The sequence below is a fragment of the Amblyomma mixtum genome, chromosome 6 (assembly GCF_055824585.1).
Source record: "Amblyomma mixtum isolate Tamu chromosome 6, ASM5582458v1, whole genome shotgun sequence".
Classification (NCBI taxonomy): Eukaryota; Metazoa; Arthropoda; class Arachnida; order Ixodida; family Ixodidae; genus Amblyomma; species Amblyomma mixtum.
The window spans coordinates 14502430-14529942 of record NC_143017.1 but is presented as its reverse complement, the minus strand read 5'-3'; the positions used below and the strand labels follow the sequence as shown (position 1 = coordinate 14529942).

At 49.6% G+C, this 27513-nt stretch overlaps 1 pseudogene; it reads right to left on the bottom strand.

Moving 5' to 3' along the window:
- The window catches only part of LOC149338259 (uncharacterized), a 31729-nt pseudogene extending 14449 nt beyond the window's left edge, over positions 1 to 17280 (bottom strand).
- Between the last annotated feature and the right edge of the window lie 10233 nt (positions 17281 to 27513).

Here is a 27513-nt window from a genome sequence, read left to right as displayed (position 1 = left end):
CAGTTCCGGAGGCAAGAACTGCGATTCCATCGAACTGCCCAAGTCCTCCGTCTTCACCTGCGAATGTTATCGAAGTATTTGTTGATGGCGTCGCCGTTCTCGCCCTTGTAGACACGGGCGCTGCTGTATCCGTTATTAGCGCAGCCCTTTGCCGTAGACTCCGTAAAGTGACGACGCCTGTTTCGAACTTTTGCCTCCGCACTGCAAGCTCGCACCGCATTCAACCTCTAGCATTATGTACAGCTCGCCTTGTAATCCGGGATGTTGTGTATATCGCCGAGTTTTTCGTGCTGTCCTCCTGTTCTCATGACGTCCTTCTGGGCTGCGACTTTCTAACCCTTCATCATGCGATCATCGACTGTGCCCGTGCCAGCATTGAACTGTCTCCGCTCTGCGCTACTCTGCCGTGCGACACCTCTCTCCGCCTCGGTAAAATGCTGGTCGCTGCAGATACTGACATCCCTGCCTTCTCTGCTGCCCTGGTTCCCCTCACTTGGGCCTGCGATCCTGATTCAACTGTTCTCTTTACTCCGACCGATGCCGCTGCCCGTCGCCACTGTTTCCTCCTTCCGTTCGCTCTTCTGACTGTCTGCGATGGCCACAGCGCCATCTATGTCACGAACCCTTTTTCTTGTCCATCAACGCTTCTCCGCGGCGAATGCCTGGGCCATGTAGAATCAGTCGATCACGCTCTTCCATACTCCGTCTCTGATGAACCTGCCCCTCTCCAGATAGATGCCATTGGTCCGCCTCCTGCTACGCCAAACCAAGACACCGTTTCTGTTTTTTCCCGATCTATCGATGCCAGCCTTTCGCCGCACCAACGTGATCAGCTCGTCGCATTACTTCAACGTTTCCGTACGTCCTTCGACTTCCCGCACAGCTCTCTTGGCCGCACATCCGTCGTCACACACAGCATTGACACCGGAACGCATGCCCCTTTGCGCCAGCGTCCTTATCGCGTGTCGGCTCCTGAACGCACCGTCATTACCAAGGAAGTGGACGACATGCTTCAGCGCGGCGTAATCCAGCCTTCTCACAGCCCCTGGGCCTCTTCCGTTGTTCTCGTGCGGAAGAAGGACGGATCCATCCGCTTTTGCGTTGATTACCGTCGCCTCAACAAGATTACGCGCAAGGATGTGTATCCACTTCCCCGTATTGACGATGCCTTCGACTGCCTGCAAGGCGAAGAATTCTTTTCCTCATTGGACCTCCGCTCCGGCTATTGGCAGGTGCCCATGGCTGCTGCTGATCGGCCAAAGACGGCCTTTGTTACGCCCGACGGCCTCTACGAATTCAATGTCATGCGGTTCGGCTTGTGCAATGCGCCGGCCACATTCGAGCGCATGATGGACACAGTTCTCAGCGGACTCAAGTGACCAGGGTGTCGAACCGGAACCGAACCCGAACCCGAAACCGGAACCGAACCCGAATTTTCGCCCGGAACCGGAACCGAACCGAACCCATATTTTTTTCGCCATCTTGGAACTGAACCCGAACCGGAACGATTCAAAGGAACCGTTCCGAACCGGTTCGGGACCCGGTTCAGCCCCACTTATTTGCATTCCGGCATACCTCATGTTTACGCACAAAATGAGATGATCTAGCGCATAGATTTACCCATCCGTAGCTCTCTGCACTGGGAAGTGCGAAAATGGTACCCAGTATATGCGACAGCAAGCTTACAGGAAGTCTGGTGCCTGGGAAGAAGCCTAATTGACGTTTCTGTAATGTACTACCGCCAATTCTAAAGACTTGTACGTCAGGTTTATGTGAAATCTTGAGTTACTACTCCTCCCCTTTTGCATATTTGCGTAAATATTTAATCAGATTGTTAGGACTGCTCGAACTCAATAAAGTACTGCAGACACCAAATTTTTGCTTGCGTGATTTCTTCTTTCAAACGATGCGTTAGACATTGGGGTGCATGGAGCACCCCGTGGTATTCACCAAACACATAATAAATAATTTATATTCGAATTTCTTCTTGACCCTGTTTCGGTTTCACCAACATAACGGTGGCTGTGACGTGTAATGGAAATTAGGTCGCGTGAGGTGCAATAAAACGGCAATATAACTGCTGATACGTCGTTCATTTTAATTATAGGTCTTGGAGCCGCCGGCTGATTAAAGTGCTATAGAGAGTGTAAGCAACGTATCAGCGTTTGTATTAGTTTTCCCGTGCCTCTCGTGACCTAATGTTGAACTCACGTCACAGCCATCATTCGGTTGATAAAACCGAAACAGCATGAGAGGAAAAATTATTTTCTAAATTATTTATTGGCAGTACGGGAATACCACACGGTGAACTATGTATTCTAAAAACTATGGCGTTATTTGAAAGGAGAAAACACGCAACAAAACTGGGTGTCTATAATCATTTCAGCACCGATTGAGAATGCCTTCTTTTTATTTGCGTCATTTCCCACAAATAGATGAAATATTAACGCGAGGACCCAACAACGTTGTGATGGTGGTTTTTGAGGAAAGGAAATGGCGCAGTAACTGTCTCACTCCTTGATGGACACCTGACCCATGGGTGAGAGTGAAAGAAGAAATAGAAACAGGCGCAGTAGGGGAGGGCTCAGCAATAATTTCTACCAGCTGGGGATCCTAAACGTGCACTGACATCGCACAGCTCACGGTACCTTTTGCGTTTCGCCTCCATCGAAATGTGGCCCCCGGGTACGGGCTCGAAACCGGGTACACCGAATAAGTAACCGAGTGCCCTAACCACTGAGCCAGCGCCGTTGGTAGTGCAACATTTACTTTTGTAGGCGCTCATTGTCTCCGACAGCAGGTTCTAAATAAAACCCCTCACGATGGGTCTGTAGGGCAATAAAGGAGAAAAAATGGCTCAATGGCTGTCCAGCTCGGCTGCTGATTCCAAAAATACAAAAACCAATGAGTTCTGTCGCACGTTGCAAATCCCCAGCTGGTGTCGTCAATCTGGAGCCCGCCATAACACCGTCTATCCTATAGCCCCAATGTCTACTCGACACGTTAAACCCGAGATATTGCTACTAGTGTTAACAAAAGAAGAATGTATAAATTGGTGCATTTTCTTTTTTTTTTTAGAATCCACATATTCTTGTTTTAGCGCGACGGAAATAGCAACGATAGGCGGGCCCTTGTCAACGGTGGAGATGTACTAATAAGAAAAAAAATTAAATACCGATTGTATAAAAGGACAATGCGGAAATACATGCGCTCGCTGGCATGCGATAGTGATTACGCCCAGAAAGATGCTGCGATGAAATGTAACTGCGATGAAGTGATTTCGTTATGCCGATTTTCTGAAATCGTTCTGCTTCTAAGAAAAAATATCTGCCAGTCGCCAGCCCGCGGCTCAAAGCCTCATGCCAGCATAACTCCCTTTCTCCGCCCGCATATGGAAATTACAGACGGTGCACACGTCAAGAAAGGGGAACCAGTCAGGAGGTTGAACTTGCGCAGCATATTCCTCCTGCATTAAAGTGCACTGTTAACTTAACAGTGAACGCGTTGAACGCGGCGGTTTTGCGTGTTCATCCATCATGCGGGTTTTCCACACGCTAAACAGTCCTATGAACACGAAGAGTTCGCACGGAATTCCGAAGTTTTTCATCGCAGCCATAAATGTTATAATCAAATGTGTGATGTCAATGGGTTCTTTAAGAGACTGCTTAAGTATGTCCCAAAAGAACACAGCATCGCGACAAAAATATCATTTTATTGCTCAAATTGATTCTCGGTGCTCGCACAGGTAGAAATGCACTGATCACGGCACAAATGTCCATTTGGTACTGTCTGTTGTACTGTCTGTTGCAAAAGTTTACAGCCCACCACACCATTGAAATAAACAGCGCGGTGGGCTGTAAACTTTTGCAACAGACGGTACGTCCTAACATGTAAGGCCCATGTCTGAAGCGTGAAAAAGGTTTTTGTGTCCGATTGAATCTACAGTCGAGCCCACTTCTAACGAACCTGACAGTCACGCGAGTTCAGTTCGTTATATCTGATGTTCATAGCAAGTGGATTCTTCTTACAACAGCCAAAAACACTAATTCCGCTAAAAGTGGCGTTTATTTCTTATAAAACTGCGACATACTTGTGCAAAGCAGAGCCTGTCGCAGCTCTTTCCAGGCTATCTAGGGCGGTCATTTAATCCTCGTCGAGACCTTGCTGCCAACTATCAAATTCAGGGACGGGGTATCACTAATCATGGATGAAGTGTGCATGGAAACCGGTGGCAGGTCGGCCACATAATTGAGATTCCTGGCAGTTGGGAGAGCTCGCGCTTGGTGTTCAACGTCTCCGTCAGAGCAGGAGCTTCTGCGATATAGTGGTCCGCAGGAACGCAGTTATCCGAGGAAACATCTGGTCGGCTATGGATCTACGAAGCGCGTTGCCACAAATCTGCATGTTCCTGGTCACGCGTGTTTTCGAGCTTCTTCTACCGTACCTGGCTTGATGCAGCGACGAAGTAGGGCAGCGCTTCTGGCGCAGAATGCATCCGTTGCACTGTCCGCTGTATGACAATGGCTGCACATGGTAGCGGCGCTAAAGATGGAGACGACTGGGCAGGCTATGCATGCCACGTGACCGGCATGGCCAGCAAGGATTTCAGAATTGTGAAATCGTTGCTCTTAGTTGGTCCGCGACCATGGTCAGCAGCTTCGCTTTCGACGATGCCCCTTTCTCACGCGCACCGCGCTTCTTCCATTCGGGATGCTTTGCCCAGCCAGCGAACGCGTAGGCAATGATTGCCCTCGTAGGCCATCGACGCGGGTTTGGCTGGCGGTTACTTACTATTTCAATAGAGAGTTATAGCATATCGTTCCCGTGTTTACTTCACCGTTTACAGTGTTACCGGATGCCGGACTTTCCGGTTAGCGCTGCGCACGCCAGTGCCGCCTTTTAATTCCATTTCTGGGTTGACATGTTCTTTCCGAGGCGGTGTCGTGAAGGTTGAGAGGCGGTATTTCATCTGCGTGCTTAGCGGAAGAACTACCTCTACAACTTCGGGGTAGTTCACCGTGCCACCTCGTTCTCTGTAACCCAGTGGTGTGGCCAGAGTTGTTCGCTGTATCTGCGACGAATTTGCGTTGCCCTTATGCATATTTTCACAGGAGCCCCACACCCGCCCGTAATATGCGAGCGTTCGTTATATGTGCGGCGATTAAAGTGGGCTGCACAGTACATCCGCTGATGATACACTAGTATCAAGAAAGTCTAGGTAAGGCTGTATATTTAAGGGTAGAGGAAGTAATGACCGATCGCAACATTTGCCATCTGCCTTGTGGAGAGGCCGCACAGGTAAGTAACAGCGAAGAGTGAGAAAAGCGAATGAATCAGCACAAAGCTTTCTCGCGAGCATGTCCAGAAAATACAGGCTAGCAATTAGTCGCCTATTAAGCACAGCTGCCAGAAAGGGGTTGTTTGTAGCTTTGAAAATAAATGGCTGAAACAAGTTGGTGGAAAAATGGTGCAGGCCAGATTAACCACTCTTTATTACTCCATCAAGGGCGCCAAAAATTCTGTTGGCATAAAGGTCGCATTTGATAGCGCCCCAGGAAAAGTCACATTTGTATGTTTGTATGTTTTTTTATGGCTACTGCTTTTTCTTTTGATGTGTATTGGGCACATGCGATGCATTCTTGCTGCTATTTTAATTTTTGTTGCTCGCGGTGATGTATGTCTTGTAGTTACGTTTTGCCCTGTATATTTATAATTGTGTTTAATTTTTGCCTTGTATCACGCGTTGTTTTTAATTTATTCTTCCTATTTGCTTAATCTATTGTTTTTGCCCCCCTTACTCAATGCCCTTCTGGGCCCTGTAAGGTATTTTGAATAAATAAATAAATGAATAAACAGTCAATGTAGTGCAAGTATATCTACTTCCTCGCCCAATGCTGTACTTGCAAGAACGTTGCAGCTCAACGTCGCAATGAAGATGCTGCCAATTCGTGTCCGCGCAAAAACGAAGCTTTCGCAACCCATACAAGCGTGTGTTTTTTTATCATACTCTTTTTATCAGAAGAAAAGAGGTTGACGTCATCATATTAAGCCAATGTCGTACTTTCTTATTGCATTATAGTGAGAAGCCACGATTAGCTGTGTTTTTGAAGATACTGAGCTATAGGGGCTCGGGATATATAACGTGAGTCACAAAGGTGATATCGAATAGGTGATTTAAATAAAATATATTTGCTAAGTTCTGGATCTTAGGGAGAGCCAGTGCTCCCATGAGGCTCTCGTTGGGCGGCGGATGGGCGGTGGAGGGACTCTCACACATTTTTTTACCATGCTAAAGTGAAGGAGGGGGGGACTGGCAAGTCGGTTTCGGGGCGACGGAAAGGTCTCTGTATGTAGGTGCCGCTATATGACAGTTTCGTTTCTCAGTAGTGCGCGGGAACGTACAGGGTGCGTGCGGCGGCAATTTTGGGGCCCTGTAAGTACACTGCGAACAATAAGGTCCCAACTGACTTAAGCTTCAGGGGAAATCTATTACTCGCGCGACGGGGTCTCCCAAACTGCTGAAGCAGGAGGGCTTTGTAGATGTAAAATCCACCGGTTTTTCGCCTTGCACCTCATAAGGTGGATTATAGCGTATACATAGCCGATTTTCATTAATTTCGAGTTCATTTCATTTTGCGGTTGTCGCCGTAAATTCATCCTTTTGCTGCGGACAATAAAATAAAATGAGTAAATTGAGAACATCTCGCATTAAACAATTTATTCATGCTTAAGTAACGCACTAAACACGGCAAAAGGAAGGCAGGAGACGACACGAGCGCTGACTAACAACTGGCTATTTTTTCTGGGAAAAGTATATAAAGGCGCAGGACACAGGGAACAACCCCAAAAACAAAAGAACAGAGGTTAAACCTTAAAAACCATACTGCGCATGCACATCGCATTCGAGTCATGATGTCTTTTTCAACGAAATTCGAAGACTATCTTCCATAGTAGACGGCACTCTCCTATCTCCTGAACCTCACACAATTGCCAGAAAGCCTGACTCCTTATCTACAAAATAGACAGATGATGAGCAATACACTCATCTGCTTCCTTCCTGATCATAAAGGCCTCGAAAACTCCCTACAAATGCAAACAGGGTTACTAAACAAGACAGTTGTCTTCTTTACTGAGGGAAGCAATTGTGGCACTCGCGGCAATGCAAAGCCAAGTTGTACGACACCGCTACTTTTTTCACACATCTGTGATGTTCGAACAAATGCCCACTGCTTCCCCACTTAGAAAGACATGTCTCCTGTTTAATCACCCTGATCGAAATTGTAGGGAGATGGTAGAGGCCTTTATGATGAGGAAGGAAGGAGATGGGCGTATTCCTTCACCATTTATCAATTTCCTAGATAAGGAGTCAGGCTTTCGTGGAATCTGTGTGAGGTCCAGGAGATAGGGGAGTGCCGTCTACTATGGAATATAGTCTTCGAATTTTGTTGAAAAAGATGTCATGACTCGACTATGATGTGCATGCGCAGCATGGTTTTTTTTTATCTTCGTTATTCTGTTTTTGGATTGTTGACTGTGTCCTGCGCCTTCATATACTTTTCCGAGAATGTAATAACCAGTTGTTAGTCGGCGTCTGTGCCGTCTCCAGACTTCCTTTTGTCCTTTTTCCTGCGCTACTTAAGCATTAACCCTTACCAACTAGCCCAGTTTTATGTTCTCGTAAACAAATCTTTGCATTTTTTATTTTGCATACCGATGTGCCAGAAAAAAGAAAACCCATAGCAAGGTTGACTGAAACCCACCTGAATTCTATTTTTTTTTGTCCTGAACCCGTTTGAACCCGTTTGAACCGGTTCGAGACGTCCGAACCGGTTCGAACCGGAACGGAATGGCCCTCTGGAGCCGAACCCGGAACTGAACCCGAAAGGCGTGAACCCGAACCCGAACCGAACCCGAAAAAATGCCGGTTCGACACCCTGCAAGTGACACACGTGTCTGTGCTATCTGGACGATATCGTCGTCTTTTCTCGAGACTTTTCGTCCCACCTGGCCCGCCTCGAGCGTGTCCTGCAATGTTTGACCGACGCCGGCTTGCAACTGAATTTAAAGAAGTGCTGCTTCGCAGCCCGGCGGCTTACCATCTTGGGCCACGTCGTGTCCAAAGAAGGCGTCCTTCCCGATCCTGCAAAACTGCGCGCAGTCGCCGAGTTTCCCCGACCCACCTCCCTGAAAGAGCTGCGTAGCTTCATCGGGCTGTGCTCTTATTTTCGCCGCTTCGTACGCAATTTCGCTTCCATCCTGTCACCCCTGACTGATCTGCTTGCCGGCGACACCAGCCTCTCGTCTTGGACACCAGACTGTGACGCGGCGTTCACAACGCTTCGGCGCCTGCTTGTGTCCCCGCCGATCCTCCGCCATTTCGACCCCAGCCTGCACACTGAAATTCACACTGACGCCAGCGGCGTGGGCCTCGGTGCCGTGCTGGCTCAGCGCAAGCCCGGCTGCGCCGAACATGTTGTTGCGTATGCCAGCCGCACTTTGACAAAGGCCGAGCGCAATTATTCCGTGACAGAGAAGGAGTGCTTGGCAATAATTTGGGCTATTGGAAAGTTCCGCCCTTACCTATATGTCGCCCGTTCTCTGTCGTTACCGACCACCGTGCCCTCTGCTGGCTGTCATCCCTCAAAGACCCTTCAGGCCGTCTTGCTCGTTGGGCGTTGCGCTTACAAGAATACGACATTGAAGTCATCTATCGATCTGGCCGTAAGCATTCTGATGCCGACGCACTATCGCGGTCCCCGCTACCTTGTGACTTAGACTCCACATCTTTCGCCACTGCTGATGCGTCCTCCCTTGATATTGCCGACATGCCGTTTGAACAACAACGGGACCCCTGGATCGCTTCCCTCCTCGCTCTCCTGTCTACACCATCTCAGCGACCTGCGACCCGCACTCTCCGTCGTCAAGCCCGCCACTTCGCAATACGGGATGGCCTCCTTTACCGCCGCAACTACCTTCCCGACGGTCGCAAATGGCTCCTTGTCATTCCTCGCCACCTGCGTTCCGACATCTGCGCCTCTTTTCACGCCGACCCCCAGTGCGCTCACGCCGGTGTGGTGAAGACCTACACGCGCCTTCGACTCCGCTTCTACTGGCGGGGAATGTACCGTTTCATTCGACAGTACGTTCGCTCCTGCCCGGAATGCCAACGCCACAAAACCCCTTCTCGCCGTTCCATTGCTCCGATGCACCCCTTGCCTTGCCCCATGCGCCCATTCGACCGCGTTGGCATCGATCTCTACGGGCCCCTTCCCATAACTCCGGCTGGACACCGCTGGGTCATAGTGGCAGTCGATCACCTTACCCGCTACGTCGAAACGTCATCTTTGCCATCCGCGTCTGCGCCCGACGTTGCGTCTTTCATCCTGCATCATCTCGTTCTACGCCATGGTTCTCCTAAGGAGCTTCTGAGTGACCGCGGCCGTGTCTTCCTCTCAGACACCGTCGAAGCCCTACTTCGCCAATGCCGCATTGTTCACCGCTCTACTACGGCCTACCACCCTCAAACGAACGGCGTTACTGAACGTTTCAATCGCACATTGACCGACATGATCGCCAAGTATGTTGCCTCGGACCACTCAAACTGGGACCGCATTCTCCCATTTGTGACATATGCGTACAACACTGCCACACAGAGCACAACTGGCTTCTCTCCGTTCTTTCTTCTTTACGGCCGCGAGCCTTCCTGTACCATGGATACCGTGCTTCCGTATCGCCCTGATATCTCCGAGTCTCTTACCCTTTCTCAAGCAGCGACCTATGCTGAAGAATGCCGCCAGCTTGCCCGCTCTTTTACAACGCAAGATCAGAATCTCCAGAAGCACCTTCGCGCCCCTACCAGTCCGCTTCCGTCCTATACCCCAGACTCGCTCGTGTGGCTTTGGGTTCCCTCCACCAGTCCCGGTCTCTCCACAAAACTCATTTCAAAGTACCACGGCCCGTACCGTGTCGTCTGCCAGACCTCTCCAGTCAACTACATCATTGAACCGCTTTCGCCGCCGCAAGATGAGCGCCGTCGTGGCCGTGAAACAGTGCACGTTGACCGTCTCAAGCCGTACTACGATCCGCCTACCATCTGTGCGCCCTAAGTCGGCAGGATGCCTCCTTTTTCGCCGGGGGGTAATTGTAGTGTAGCAGCCGTGCTCGCTCACTGTGGTGAACTGTAGTAGTGAAAGAAGACGACGATCCTGAGGTGTGACGCTCGCTCGCAGCCCGAACGCTTGGCCTGCACCTTTGCTGAACGTTGCAAAGCGACCTAGGTTCTGCTCAGCCACAACCCCATCCTACACTATATCAACTCGCTCAACTCAGGCATCGCTAAACGGCATTTTCAGTGTATTAGCATTAAAAGCAATAATACCGGCTCATCTGCTCAGACTCACCTGATGGACAGCGGCACGTCGGGAAGTTGAGGGCCAGCGGAAACATCGAGTAAGCCATGGTGCCGGTTTGATTGTCTATGTGCGTATAGTAGAGGCTCGACTCATAGAGATGCGCGGACAGCCTGTACGCCTTGATCCTCTCGGCGAAGCTTGGATTGTCGAGCAGTAAGACTTGCACCTTGCGCAGGTCCTCCGGGAAATTGCGGCTGATCTCCGGGTCCAGAGCAAACTTGCTCTTCAGGTCGGTGAACTGCGATCCGTCCAGAAACTCAGAGACGACTTGTGTTGCTCCAATCGTAAGTGCCGTGGGTCAGCGTCTGGAAGCAGGCCAGGCGGATGGACCGAGCCGTATCGCCCACGTCGGAGCGGGTCTCCTGCGCAGCGAGCAGGGAGCGAGTGGGTGCAGTGTGCAGAGTTGGACAGACGCGCGGAAAGACAGTTAGTTTGCACAAGCCTCCCCTTTCTTCGACGCATCGACCCCGTTTGCAACTCCCACATGACGCGTAGACAACAAGGAACCCAAGCTGGAGTTTGCACCGCGAATTTTTCCTCTGGTGGAGAGAGCCGAAAGGCTACCGGCAACAACACAACAGTCTCGGAGAACTCCAGGAAGCGCAAATAATAGCGCAAATCCAAAGACTAAAACTATCGCAACGGACAAAAGACTCCTGAGCAGATACGGCGATGAAGCTACGATAAAGGAGACAACGCACGGAGACGATACCAGACGAATACAGAAACACCATCAAAGTAGCACCGATAATAAGGAATATGGACCAGAACCTACACATGGTGAGAAAAGAAGCAAGAGCAGAGTATGTACAAAGAACACTGGCAACTAGAAACGACACAGTGTACGTAGACGCCGCTACATACACTGAGGACAGAAACCACAAGAAAAGCAAAGTGGCAACGGCGATCAACTCGGACCTAAAAGAAATCACCAGCGCATCAATCCGGAACTGTACGGTAGTCGAGGCCGAAGAGGCAGCCGTGGCTCTAGCAGCAGCGGAGGGCTACCGATCCAACAGGTCGTTAACCATACTCACCGACTCACAGCTGCATGCCGCAACTACCAAAACAGCAGAATCAGCCAGAGCGTGCTCCGCATTCTCCGCTCAAGTGGCAAAACCGAAAACAACCAGGCCAAACACACAATAGTTTGGGTGCCGGGACGCGTATTCGCCAACTGCAGCCTGTACAGCCACAAGGCTTGAAACCACGGTGAATTGATCACGGTGACTGAAGATTGTCACAATGGCTTACCTAAAAGGGATTATTATTCCACAAATAATGCTTAAAAGTATATACCAACCTATTGTTACTAACCATGCAATATTTAGTTGAAATTCAAAACTGATATTCCAGCGCTGTGAATAATCTGTGTAAAAGTATGCAGAAAATGTTTTGAAAACCTTAAACGGCGTTATATGCCACTAAGCATCATGATTTGCGACCTAAAAGGGAAAGAAATAAATAAAAAGAAAACAATAAAATTACAGTACAGAGAGCGGAGTCGAACGGCCGACCTTCGATGCACAACACGTGCCTCTAATCCACTGCGCCATAGCGGCGATGCCAAGCCGTTGTCCTGAATGAATATTTTAACAAGCCTTAATGGTGGCTGCTACCTGCCGGTGGGCGGCGCTGTCATCGCTGGCTGTACCGGCTGCATTTGGCGAACACGCTGCCGGGACATACGACATTACGGGAAATCAGGAGGCGGATAGGATAGCTCGACGGTACGCAAGAAACCGAGCATCCAGCAATCCCGACCCCGCTGAAGAACCCGAGCCGGTAGCCCAAAGCTATACAGAGATGCTTAACTACTACAGAGGGATCAGACGAAAATACCCGCCAACTAAATAGAGAGGACGCCGTAGCATGGCGACAGTTACAAACGGGAACATTCCCGTGCCTAAACATATGCTAAGCAAAATCTACCCCACGCAGTACGAGAGCGAGTGCCCGTGGTGTGGAGACAAACCAATCCTATACTATAAGACATGTGCTTGCCAGGAAATAGACGAGCTAGTCATAATAGAAAACCCGAATGCGGAACAGTGGGAGAGGGTGCTATCCAGCGACATCCTAAAAGTCCAACAAGGACTAGCAAGGCATGCACGCAGGGCAGCTACCCTCAGCGGAGCCCTGGACTAGGGGAACCGACCCTTAAGAGAAGATGAGACTCCATCTGAAGCCGCTAAAACCACAGTAAAATAGAGCAAATAAACGTTTTCCACCACCACCACCACCAACACCCTCTGAGCCGGCGCAGCAGCCTTTCTCTTCAAACGTGTCTGCTGGGAGAGGGAGAAAGGCACGTACAGATCTGGCGCTTTTCACCAACGTAGTGGGGCCTAGGGCACTGCACGGGCTCGGGCTGGCCCAAAAGGCCGGGCCGGGGCATGATTTGTTTTGCCGGGCCTGGGCGGGGCTCGGGCCTGAAGTTAGGGGCCGGGTCCGGGCTCGGGCTTAAAGCTGCGGACCCGAATCGGGCTTGGGTCAGTACACAAACGGCTGGTGTCCGACTATTCATTCACTATTGCAGAGCGAAGTACACGACTGCGGCACTGAGCAGCGACACGGATGAGCTATGGATAATAGTACGCGCTGAGAAAAAAGCTAAGCTTTATTCATTGACTTATTTATTTCCTTTCTTCCACGCTGTGGTGGCTTAGTGATCAAGGCGATTGATTACTGAGCCGGGGAACCAGGGTTTGCACCTAGCCTCGGCGGCCGCATTTCCCTTTAGGCGGCAAGCATGACAGCCATGTACTTTCCAGTATCATAGCTCGTTGAAGAAACCCAGGCGGTCGAAATGATCCGGAGCCCTCTGCTTCGGTGTCTCTCACAGCCTGACTGCCCTTGGGCCCTTAAGCCCCCAAAACATAGCTTTTGTTTCAGAGCTATATTTTTCTCATGTCAGAAAACTCACGAACTAAAGCGCGTTTGGTGTTCTTTTTCATCAGCTGACCGGAACGTCTCGAAAATGAAGTAGCCACAAAAGCTCGCGAGAGTTGTAAATCTCATCTCACAGCCACAACTATCCCTCCTCGCTTCTTCAGCCTGGTTGTCATGACAAGTGTTTTGCACTGTAAGTTATCACGTTTTTCGGCGTTATGTTCTGCTCCTCCAGTAAGGGTTAAATTCAACCGCTCTTAATTGGCCATTGATCGTTCGTCATCCCAAAACATACTTATATATTATTAGAATTGCATTCGGGCAAAACCAAACATACTTATACAATATTAGTGATTGCATTCGGGAAGAACACATTAGTTTAGGACGCTTATAGTCTTCAAAACACACACCGTGAAATACTCATACCTTTTAGCTTTTCGTTTCTGCTGAAAGGCGACCAGTTCGGCTATGAGTTCAACCTGTGAGATCGCGTTCACTAAAAAAATGTCATCCCACTGCTTGCTAGGCAGCTTTAATGTTTATGCTTCTGGGCGGCAAAATATAACTGATTAAAGTCATGAGGGAATGCAAAATAGCCTATTACGCGCGTATGCAGCTCTTTTTATTTGGCTCTCGGAACTTCCGAGTTTATCTTTGCGCACCTACACAAGATCACTGTCCAAAAGACGGGCCTGGCGAGCACTACTCTTAATCCCTTCCTTCTGGGTTAAAAAGAACAAACTTTCTGCAAGCCAAACTGTGGTTCCAGAGCGTTTGTCGGCCAGTCTCTTATCGGTCTAGTAGCAGTCAACTTGCTCAGAGTGAGCAGTAAGTCTCAAGCGTTACTGTGAAACGGGCCGGGCCCGGGCTGGGCTTCACTCCGGGATTCACGGGCCGGGCCGGGCTCGCTAGAGCGATAATTTAGCGGGCCTGGGCCGGGCCCGGGCTTGAAGCCGTGGGTTTGGGCCGGGCTCGGGCTTCAAGTCTCGAGCCTGGGCAGTGCTTGGGCCTCAGATTGAGGCCCGTGCAGTGCTCTAGTGGGGCCTCTCATTTTAGAGCGCTAGCTCCAGGCAGAGTTGTACGTCGTGCAAGTAATTCATAACTTCTAATCAAGTGCATTTTCTCGTAATTTCGTAATTAATCGACTACTGGTTCAAACAGTAACGCTCCGGGTATTTCAATTGTTTTATTACTTTAACTGGTTACTAGTAATAGGTTACTTATTTGCAAAACAAAGTTTAATCAACAGTACAGATTTCACAACCTCAACGTTACGGCAAACGCTGATGCTAGCGGGGATGTTTACTTCGTGACTGAACGACGACGGACCGGAAGCGTCGAGAAACACAGCACGTGATCAAGTCTGGACCACAAACGGGTCACCATGGACCGTCTTTACTACCATAGCTTGGGCCATACCACCACTCAGTTAAGTTCGGTTTGACCTTGTGAGGCACTGAAGATCATTGTCTCATCGACATAGAAATCAAAAGTTGTACCCTGAGGATTAGAACTCTCGTTTCAAAACTGACACGGCTATTACTAACTGCCGGCTAGAAGTCAGACATCGGTAATAGTTACAAAGTTAACTATTATAATTCAGTTAATCATTTCTCTAGTTAACATGACTGTTTTTGACGTCCGTCAGCAAAGGTACTACTACGCCGCAAAAGACTTCTCTTGGTCAAATATTTAGGGGAATCCCCCAAGGTGGAGTAGATTTGTTTTAACGGAGTAATTACTCATGGACATCCATCCGAGCGCACCCATACGGCTACAAAGGAAAGCTATACAGCTTTCTCAGCGATGGTCCCGGGTTCGAACCTCGGACAAGGACGAATTTTTCTTTAACTACGAAGTTTCTGAGAAAGCTGTATAGTTTTCCTTTGTAGCCGTTCGCTGCTGCGCTCGGGTGGATGCCAATGAGTAATTAGTAATTACTCCGTTATAACACAACAAGTCTTCTCTTTACTTCAAAAAGCGTATTTTCAAAAATTAGTGGTAGGCTGCCCTGAAAGACCTAATATATATTCTGTAATGTGGAAACTCGCACAGTTAGCGTGGACGGCCACAGTCCTTGTCCCAGCGGTGCCGCTCAGCAGGCCAGCGTTCGCAAGCGCAAAACCCGAACTTCGTCGGCTTCGCCTATCTTCTTCCTCGCCTTCGTCGGCGCTAGCTGCTGGGGCATCAAACTCCAACTATCTTTCTTACAATACTTACTTACAACACATACTTGCACGGACGTTTTTGCAGAAAGAGTACCCTGTTGAAGTGAGCAGCCACGTAGTGCGTGATGGAGGCGAGGCCCATGAGACCCGAGAAGAGGTCGAAGCACTGAAGCACGAAAGTATCCAGGGACTTGTTGCTGTAGGAATAGTAGAGTATGGCAAATTCGCGGTTGGCGTACCGCGACACTTCCTGCACGGCTCGCCATCCCAGCAACAGCACCACGTCCGACTCGTTGGCCGCGATCTGCTCGTGCCATGGCTCGTGCAGATGCTCCAGCTCTGCCTTGTTGGTCGTTGCGAATCCAATCTCCGGGAGGCCTTGTGCGATTTCGGTCGCCACCTCCCTCAGAGTGGTTCGCCAGCGCTCGGCGGTGCGCTTCCAGTTGTCGGAGAAGGTGTCGTCCGCAGTTTCCGTCGTGTTGGGCTGGCCCCCGAGGTGCCGGTCCTCGATCCACATGGGGGCCTCGAAGCCGTCCGCGGGACTCGAGGTGTTGCCGAATTAAGGCTCTCATCACCAGGGCGGCAAAGAACTCTGCGCGCCCCTTCCTGTTGGTCAGTCTGGACGAACGGATATTCTTGTAGTTCCGGAGGCTGTCCGAGGGCGAGAACACCACCTCCACCACTCCTGGAGGGAGCTCCTCCACCGCGAACTGGATCGGGGCCGGCCACGCGAGCTTTTCCTGCCGGCAAAAGTGTACTGCTGTCGCTTGCTCTGTTCGGCTATTTCATGAAGCGCAGTACAAGTGTCACTAACTAAACACAGACTCCAAATGAATTTGCAACTAAAACATGCCGGTCACAGCGGCAGAATTTTTATGGAGGAGAAATGCACAAACATCCGTGCTCTCTTGGCCCGTTCAGAATACCAAGAGGCCGAAATTATTCTGAAGCGCTCCCCCTAAGGCATCTATAGCGTAGCCTACCCAGTCAACAAACACAACAGAAAAGATTCTGTCAGTGTGATTAGACGCTATTTATTATTAATGAAATTCAGGGAGCACTTTGACTATTTAAAGTGCGTAGAGGCGAAAGCGTTTTCCGCACCACTTTGCCCATGTGACACTGGTGACGTTACCACTGGATGACGTCACACATAATTGATGGCGAAGTAATGACAAATTACTAATTAGTGGCTAATTACTGATTAATCACACAGCACTAATTGACTGCTAATTAATGACCCTTAAGCTTCGCCTTTAGGAGTAGAACGCGACAGCGTGTTGTAGCGCTGCCAGGCAGTCCACGGAACGCCACCATCCGTTCGGCGCGATGCCTTGCCCTTTGAATGCAACGCTCTTTGAGGAAAGGAAATGGCGCTGTAATTCTCAGTCATCTCGCTGGACACCTGAACCGCACCGTACAGGAAGGGAGGAAGTGGCAGTGAAAGAAGAAAGAGGGGCCGCAATGAAGGAAATGAAAATTGTATTTGAGGAAAGGAATTTACCAACTGTCTCACATATCTCGGTGGACACCCGTCAAAACGCGGGCACATATGTCGACACGGCTGCCGACACGGCTTCGACACGGCTGCCGATTGCTAACGACAGCATGAGGCATTAAAGGCTTTCGCCTTAAAAAATTTCAGGTGACAGTCAAGCCCTCCCTTGAGAGTATGACTCGATAGCGTAAAGGCCGGAATACATGGAGCGTTTTTACGGCTGCAAGCCGACGATTTCCGCCGACGGCGCGCACTCGACGCCCGGCGTCGAGAAAAACGCCCCCGCCGCCGATATGGTTCCGCCACTCATATAGTTATAGTGTTGCTCATTTCTGGCGTTCCATTCTCTGTGCTCGCGATACATGTGTGAGCATATATATGAGTTACGAATTTTTTTTTCTGATTAACCTGCCCCAGGTACTGTTGTACATCAGTATCATCGGCGAGCCACAGTTTCAGTGGCCACGGGCGTAGCCCGGGGGGTGTTTCGGTGTCATAACATCCCCCCCCCAAAAAAAAAAAAAAAAATTCTGAGCGCTACAACCCTCCCCTCCTCCTTTCGGCGTTTTTTCGGGCATGCTATTTACACACTGCATTGATATAGTAAAATGAAGAAACGAAAATAAGAGCGTCCATTTATTCTTAAAAAGATTGATGTACGTTGTCGCAGCTCCATAATAGGAATCAGAAGTTACCGCAGAAAAGAGTCACTCTTCTTCGCTGTCGTACGACGTATGGCACTCCTTTTAATTCTAGGCACGGTTCACCCAATTAAACAGACCTTTTCGCGTCAGCTTACTTTTTCATCCTTTGCATTGTCCTCAAATGACTGTAAACTATCATGAAAATAAGAAGTGCTTTTTTTCTTAGGGGCCTCTGCGGCCGGGCGCCGGTTCGGATCTGTGGGGTTCTGACAAATGCCATTCGTTCGCAGTTGATGACTTTGTTGTAGACCAGAAGCCTTTGTGTTGTTGTGTACGATGTGAAAATACTCTAAATAGCCACGATTTTCTGTACGAGTATTCTTTTGTCAGAAAATAAATGTTCTTTACGAATGAAGTTCTCGGGATCCTGTGTGCATTCGTATCTTTATGTAGACATTACAGTGAACGAAACTAACCCATCAGCTTTACTAAAGAAAAATCACTAATTAGGTATTGCTTAAGCGCGCAGGGTCCCTTTCTTTTTCTTTTTTACCAGCGGCGTATAACACTCCCCTAAAAATATTTCTGCCTACGTCATTGGTAGTGGCTGTACTGTGATAAGAAGAATAAAAATTTACTCATAATAATAATAATAATACAATCTTTATTCAACACCTCAAGAATGCTTGGAGTACAGGCAAAAAGCCTGATAAAGGCTTGACTCGGCCCGCACCCCAATACATGGAGGCAGCGCATGGTAAAAATAAAAAGAGAAAAGAAAAGAAAACACGTGTAAGTTTAGAATGACCTAACCGCGCGTGCGGTCGATGAAGTCGGGATCGAATTAACCAGTAGAAAATGCAGCGAGTGCATATTAGGCATACACAACAATAGCTGCATATAAAATCGATGGTAAATTTTATGCTATAGTCACCGCTTAGCGCAGCTCAGGTTTTTAAGGCGGAAGCCTCTAATGCCTCATGGTTGTAAGCGGGAGTCGTCGACAGAAATGTCACGCTTTTTAATTGGTCGAAATGGTCGTGACGTCACAGTGCGCGAATTTCAACGGGGCCAATGGTACTTTGGCTAGTAACCATGCAACTAATTAAAGGGATGGTATAGTGATGCTCCATGAAAGTGGGACTGAATTTAGTTAATTAACCAATTAGCGTAATGAACCTTCCTAGTCAAACCACATAAATAAAACCGAGTAGGAAATCAGACGAGTTGGGGAATTGAACCAGGGTCTCCGGAGTGCTAGACGAGCATATGCTAACCACTCCGCCATGTCAGCTCGATGGTTCGGAGTGAATAAAGACTGGATACGGTGTCTTCATTCACTCCCATCTTCCTCCATAGATGCCAAATTCGAGGCAGCTGATAAGCGAATGGCCCAATTCGAGGGCGCCCTCCTTCGACTAGCCCCCACCATTGACCGTCTAGTAGAAAGCTGCGCCACAATGGCAGCCAACATCCAAACCCTTCATGCCAGGCTCGATACTCTCACGAATCCCCAGATATCCGCAACCCCTTTGAAGACGACAACCCCTCCTAACTACCCAGCACCCATTATTGTCGCCACATCGGAGAGTGCAACCGCGCGCTCACGTGCAGGCGGCATTCTTAAATCACCCGTCGCGCTGTCACAGCGCCCCGAACCCTACGGGAAACGCGATGGCTAGCTCCCCCTTCACAGTTTGGCAATGGAACTGCAGGGGCTTCAAGGCGAAGCGGCGAGCCTTGGAGCACACCCTGCAGGCCAAGCCGCACACCCCCCACATCATCGCACTTCAGGAAACCTACATGGACACGAAACTTACCAGCTACGCCGCATATAACCAACAAACGACACCAGACCAACGGCCCAACACCGCCATCCTGGTCCACCGAAATTTAGCAGCTAATCATATAGACCTTAGTTACCCCGAGGTTCCGCACACTTTCGTACAGGTCCTACCGAACAGCCGCTCACAAGCCCCACTCCACATCCTCAACGTCTACAGCGACAAAAGTACACGAGTGGCAACCCTCATTCGTAAGGCCTGCGCGGCTGCACAAACAGGGATGCTACTCATCTTAGGTGACTTCAACGCGCCGCATACCGAGTGGGGCTACCCCCGCAAAGCATGCGGTCGTAAGGGAGCCAAAGTGTGGGAGACAGCCCAAACACTGGGCTTGACACTACTCCTAGACCCCGACAGGCCTACTCGCATTGGAAACAGTGTCACACAGGACAGCTGCCCCGATCTCACTTTCGCCCGCAACATCCCAAACGCACGCTGGGAAAACCTCGGCATGAACATAGGTAGCGACCACTATGTTCTCAGCACAACCTTCACGGCTACACACAGCAAAGCCCCCAACCGAACAATCAGGCACACTAACTGGGACGCCTTCCGATACGTGCGCGCCAAACGCACTTCGGCCCCCATAGACGACCTGAACACATGGACAAACTCGCTGCTCGAAGACACCGCCAATGCCACCTCCACGACTACCCAGGACGAGGATGGCCCCTCTCCCGACGCCAAACTCATACACATGCGCAGTCTTAGCGCTCGCTGGCTGCGCCAAAAACACAATCGATCCCTCAAGCTCCGTCTCGTTCGCCTCGAGCGAGAGATCGAAGCTTACTCCATCAAACTGAGTCAGGAGCAATGGCCTCAAACCTGCGACCGTCTTAACGGCCAGTTAGGATGCAAAAACTCGTGGTTCTTGCTCAGACATCTACTGGACCCAACTCACACCAAATCCACATCTCACAAGAACCTCACCCGTGTCATACACGCTTTTCAGGGCACAAATGAGGAACTCCTCGCTACCCTGAAAGACAAATACATCAATACTTCCACTGAAATTCCCATCCCTTCAGGGAACACGGGTGCTCAGAACACCAACATGGACGCCGACATCACGGCAGGAGAAGTCCGCGCCGCCCTCAACCAGATTAAAACCGCCGCAGCCGCTGGCGACGACCACATAACCAACAAGATGCTTCGTAACCTCGAAGATCAGTCCGTCGAGGCACTCACGGACCTCTTCAACCAACACTGGCATGAGGGTCGCCTTCCAGACACTTGGAAGCATGCCAAAGTGATTTTCATACCTAAGCCAGGCAAACGACTCGAGCTGGGCAACCTTAGGCCCATCTCGCTCACGTCCTGCCTGGGAAAGGTCATGGAACACGTCATACTCAATAGACTCCACACTCACGTAGACCAAGAGGACCTTTTTCCCCCCACTATGATCGGCTTCAGGACCGGCCTCTCCACTCAAGACATTATGTGGCAAATCCAACACGACATCCTCGATCCGAGACCCATCCGAGCTACACGAACTATCCTAAGCCTAGATGTCAGCAAGGCTTTCTACAACGTGTCACATGCTTCCATCCTGGCAAACCTCTCACAAATGAATGTAGGCACTCGCACTTACAACTACATCGCCGACTTTCTTCATAACCGTACAGCAGAACTTCACATTGCAGACCTCCACAGCGAGAAGATCACACTAGGCACCCGAGGAACACCACAAGGAGCAGTCCTATCTCCGTTCCTTTTCAACACTACAATGAGAGGCCTCCCTCCGCTCGTGGAAGAGATACCTCACATTAAACACTCAATATATGCCGACGACATTACCCTGTGGACCAACTCTGGCTCTGACGGGGAAATCCAAAACTCCCTCCAAACAGCAATCGATAAAGTACACTCCTTTGTACAGGCGAACGGGCTCACATGCTCCTCCACGAAGTCAGAATTACTAGTCATCAGGGACAGACCAGTTCGCTTGCCAGTCCCTGACCCGCAAGAACCTATTGTGCTTGAAGTAGACACACATCCCATACCTCCGGTCCGCACCATCCGCGTTCTGGGTATGTTAATACAGAACAACACGCAAAACTCGGAGGCCATTCAGCGCCTCCGCACCACAGCCAATCAGATCAACGGCCTTATCCGCCGCATCAGCACCCGCCGCAGAGGTATGAAGGAGGATGACCTCTGTCGGCTCACGCAAGCTTTCCTCATTAGCAGGATAGTCTACTCCTACCCCTACTATCACCTCCACCGGAAGGACGAGGAAGCTGTGAACAGCATTATACGTTCAGCGTACAAAGCGGCACTGGGGCTACCTCAGTACGCCAGCACACAGCACCTCCTCCAACTTGGCATCTACAACACGCTCACAAAACTCATAGAGGCACACAAGACCGCCCAAATCCACCGCCTCTCCCGCACTAAACACGGGCGGCTCATACTCGACCGTCTCAACATCAACCCCATAGGCGACGTCCACCCCACGACGCCCATTCCGATAGGGGTCTATAGCCGCCTAGTTATAAAACCAATCCCCAAAAACATGCTACCTGGCCGCCATCCCAGTAAAAAAAAAACCATTGAGATTTCCAATTGGAACCAGTTGATTTTTGGGAACCATTGGAACCAATTGGCTAGAAACCAATTGGAAAGACCAATTGGTTCCAGTTGGCTTTTGAGTCAATTCGTTCCAATGGTGTCTGAAAACCAATTGGTGCCAATGGTTTTTTTTGACTCGGTAGTGCCAATCAACATTTTTCTACGGAATTGAAATTAACATGCTTTTATGGAAATCAAAGCCAACAGACACACATACATCACACACAAGCAACACTGCACATTACATTAGCTCAATATGTACATCCAGAGAACACACTTCTGCTCCAACTTATATACCCAATTTATTAGGCTCTCATGCTGGGGCCGGTGGTGCTTGCCCACTGAGCGCAGTTATTTAATTTAATTTCAGCTCCAGTGGTGGTGTAGGTGATGAGTACAATTTATTAGGCTAAGCTGCTGATAGCTCTTATTGTAAGTACCACATTAGTTCTACCTTTTTGGTCAAACATGCAAACATTCATTGGATAAATTGGGTGCAGTTCGGCGGACCAATTGGATGCAATGGGTAAGATCAATTGGGCTCGCCAATTGGAAACCCAAATGGTCCAATTGGATAGTCCATTTGGGCCATCCAATTGGAACTCCATTCCAATTGGAACACCATTCCAATTGGAACCAATTGGAAACCCAAACGGTCCAATTGGATAGTCCAGTTGGACCGTCCAATTGGAACACCATTCCAATTGGAACCAATTGGAAACTGAACTCGTCCAATTGGAACTAATTGGAACCCATTGGAGATCCAATTGGTTCCAATGGTTTTTTTTTGACTGGGATGATACGCGCCGTCAGCTGAAAGCCTAAGCACTAGATGCCACATACCTTGTCGACGAACACGCAATATGCGTAGATGCTGCACGGCAAAGTGCAAACACATACGTGGCTTGTGCAACCACGCCACAATCTACTCTCGTCACCGCCGCCACAGTAGTAGCTCACTCTCCGACAGCGGCAGAAGAAACCGCCATCACGCTGGCCATCGCTGACCCACGTACGCGCACAGTCCTAAGCGACTCCAAAAGAGCGATACAAAATTACTCGGCAGGTTTTATCTGCCACCCCGCTGTACGCATCCTTCGCGGCTGCACTCTCGACCATAAGATCAACCTGGTCTGGGTACCCGTCCACGCGGGAAACTCTGGAAACGAAGGGGTCGACCGACTAGCCCGAGGACTAACCAACCGGGCGGCCGGCCCCACGGACCCAGACGGTCTTTCCGAGGCTCCCCAGACCTTTGCCGAAATTAGCAACCTCTACAGAGAGATGAGACGCCAGTTCCCGCCTCCACACCCCGACTTGAATCGAGCGCAAGCCAGCTTGCTCCGCAGGTTGCAGACGCACTCCATCCTTAGCCATTCTAGACTTTCACTCATCACAGACGGGGAATATGACCCCGTCTGCCAAAATTGTTACCAGGGAGAAATCGCCACCCAGGCACACATCCTCTGGGGTTGCGCGGGAAATCCGCCCCCTCGAACCTTACTGCCAGCTCCCTCCGAAGAAGGATGGAACCAACTCCTCAAAAGGCCAGACAAGAGCATCCAACTGGCACTCATTTCGTGGGCCCAGGAAGTCGCCCCCACCTGGGGCCACACCAAGCCCACCTGCCCTAAATCCCGCCAATCTATGGCAATAAAGTTGTTTCTCTCTCTCTCCTCCCTCCCCCTACGGCGAGGTTCAGATATCTACCGAGATATGCGAGACAGATACATTTCCTTTCCTCAAAAACCAATTTACCGACGAGCAAGGCGTAGAGCCTAACAGGCGATGGCGTTCTGTGGACTCCCTGGCAGCGTTGCAAGACGCTGTCGCGTTCCACTCTTAGAGGCGAAGCTTTGAAACCTTAAAGGCCTACTTGACCGAAAGTTTACTTCGGCTAATTTTGCGCTGGATAAAGTGTGCAAGTTATGAACAATATTTATATTTAATATTAGGGCTCTGACGCGTCTAGAATTTTAGTTAGAAGCGTTCAAAAACCTCTGTAGCAGACGACGCAGTCCCCTAGCGGTGTGTTGGACAACTAACAAACCTGACCGGAAATGACGCACAATTGAGACACCGGCATCGCCGGCTCGCCAGTTTCAGGCGTTCGGAAGTGAGTGCGCGCTCCTTGTAGGCTCTTCTTCTGGCTCGTTTCTGGCTGTTTTCACCGCGAAGCTCGATGGTCTCAGAGAAAAATACTGCGAGCATCATGTTGACGAAGTGCGTGGCCGCGGAAAGGAATACGAGGAGTGCGGAAAGCACCATGCATACCTCTCGGCCACTGCCCTTCACCCCCGATCTCGAAAGCTGGTGTCAGCTGTCTGGCGCTCAGGTTTTAACCCCTCTCTTCTTCAAAAAAGATAATGGTGGGTGACTGACGCTTCTGCCTCGCGCTAACCCCTTTTGTGGGTTGAACTTTCTCAATAGACCTGTCCCGGTCTACATCGTGCATCAGAGCACGTACGTGTTTCTGGCATGATCGGCAAAGCATGCCACGAACCGAGATGGTAATAATTCGGAGAAGAAAGGCTTAGAGGCGTGTCTAATCGGGAGAATAAAGAGGACGGGGGACCACTTGTCTCAAGCTAGCTTAGCCGGTTCAGAAGCTAAAGTGGACGGTTTTGCTCATCGAGCAGCGCGCCCTTTTGACAGGTATCAAGTGAAGGCGGGCTAGTTGGTGGTTGACAATGGAGTGCATATTGCAGCCGCGCAAAACGACGAGGGACGAAGAGAGGAAAGCAGAGGACAAGATGCGGACCCGCGTCTTGTCCTGTGCTTTCCTCTCTTCGTCCCTCGTCGTTTTGCGCGGTTCTCCATTGCCCTTTTGACGGCACGTTGTTTACACCAGGCAGAAGTCTAAGGAAAGGTCTGCTTCGTCTGAAAAGGAATCAACATATGCACGCGTTTACTGCACGTACAGCTGTGCCCAATGTGCAATAATGGCGTCGTGCGCCGAGTGTATCTGCTGCCTCGAAGATTCGCAGGCCGGGCTGAGAATCCTGGAAGGAAACATGGGCGTTACTGAAAACGTCGAATTTCTTACTGCCTCACGTCGTTCATACTTGAAGTCGATTACAGGAAGCTTCAGCGTTACCATTCGAGGCTCGTCTCCAAGACCTCAGAGAACTGAACGCATGTTATTTGAATTATATTTTTCAAATGAAGACAACACGTAATTTTGATTATATGTTCTTCATTAGTACTCAGTAGGTACAGACACTGCCTACGGTAATTTGCGCGGTGGGTGTAAATGGTCGACTGGGGTCCGGCAACCACGTCGTTCTGCCCAGTTGTGTGGTTTGAAAAGATTAGAAAAACTTTTCCGTCCCTGCAGTACACGGGCTGCAAGTGATTCTAGGTAAATACAGTAATGAACGCAGCGCATAAGTTTTTGTCCATTTGAATCGGCATGTATTTCGCAACGCGCAGTGGCTGGCCCGACCGAGGCGCGCAAAGATGAACCAGCCCACCATCGGCACCGCATTGATGCCACGGTCCTCGAAGAGAAAAATATACTTTTATTTTGCAACACAAATTTTTCTTCTGGCATATTCTTTCGCTTAACGCAGCGCTTGATTCTCTTGAGCTCCCTTTTTAGACATCCAGCTGTTTTTATTGATTTACCTCGCGTTCACAGCACCTGTTCCAAATTTCTATGCGCAGGCAGGAATACCTTTCGACGGGGGAGAAAAATGAGAAGGAAAAGGAGAAGCAGGTCATTTTTTTTTTATCAAGACAACAACCATATTGCACGCACAGCAGAGCGCACATATGTGCTGTTGGCAAGCGCGTGCCCGCTCAAAAAAGCCGACTTGATAATACAAGCACTTCTACTTGGCCTCCATTTGAATATGCTTGCTTTCTCCGCTATGTCCGAACTTTGCGCAAGCTGTAATCGAATACTGCCAGGCAAACAACGCTCACTAGCATTGCGGCGCGATCATCTTCGCTGAGGTTGAGCGAGGAGTTTTCTAGTCTACTACAGCAAATAAAACACGTTTAAAACTTTTTCTAGGGTCTTTGATCCGTTTTAAGATGTGTGTTTTCACATATAACCAGTATTTATCGCACAAAGTGCTGCACGCGCTACCGGTACCAGCGCTTTGCTCGGGCCGCAACGAGCAGACGCTCCGAACCTGTCAGGCCTCCAGTCTCAAACATGCGTCACTTCCGGCGGGCGGCAATGGCGCCTGTTTTTCCAGTTTCGGTATTGAAAACTCCGATTTTTGCGTGCCTTTGGCACCGTAACTGCTTGAAATTGGAGCGTAATGTTTTGTGGGTAGCATAATACGGGGGTGTACTATGAAAAAACAACCTTTTTACGGTTTGAAAAATTTCGGTCAAGTAGGCCTTTAACCACACATCAGTGACACAAGCAGCAACAGCACGCTTGAGGCTTTCGCCTTACCGCACTTTAGGCCAACAAAGTGGCCTCCCCCCCCCCCCCCCCCTGAATTTTTGAGTCATTTCTGCAAAAAAATTTTATCAAATTTTATAAGAGCTTTGGGCAACGTTCTAAAATTAAGAAACTTCCCATACCGATCGCCTGAAAACACGGCAACATCCGCCGCGGAAGCCAAGCGGCTTTGGCGTTCAGCTGATCTCAAGCTCGTCGGATTTGGAGGCGGAAAGGAGAACGTCCGTGTAATTAATCCGGAGCCCTCTTTTACAGCGTCCTCATAATCGGTGTCGCTTCGGGACGACTCAAACCCCGCGCATGTACCAAAACACGGCAACGCGCTGCAGTACCCTTCGGAAAATTCTTCATCCGTGGCGTGAACGACGCTACAAAACCAACACAGTGGGCAAAAACGTCCCCACAACTAGCAATGTCCAAAAAGTTGTGCGTCCCATGGAAAGCCCCAAAAGGTTAATGCTCGATTTCACGGCTCTGGTTCAATAAAATTATCCCTCCTTTTTCGTGCAGCCTGCAGGCATCCAAGCGCACCTATGTGCCAAATTTCAGGTGCATACTTACGTTACAGGTGGTGTAATCCACCTTTCCACTCGATCGTCTGAATGCGTGCTGGCTCGGCCGTTCTGCACCTATCCGTTTACGTGAAATGTGTTAGCATTTTGCACACAAAGGAAATATGAACTCAAAAAGTAACTCGATTTGGCCCATATAAGAGCAAATAGCAGCGCCATACAGAAGTAATTTCAGCTGTTTACTATAGCTGTGCTCTTTGCACGATTTGCATCCTATCGTCCGTGCCGGCGAGCGCACCATACACCACCACAATCAAAATGCATTCAGTTTCAGTCAAAGAAAAACAATACAGACCGAATTGAAAGTCCATGCCGAAAAAAACTTGCGTTCAACGGCGCAAATCTGAATGAATACAAACAGCAGACGCAAACGTATGCACCATTTAATACATTAGTGTACATAACACTACGGCGCCATGCAGATAATGATGGCATCTGCATAGACCTTGCCCTGAGAAATCTGCAATATGAAGCAAGTAAAACAGAATACAG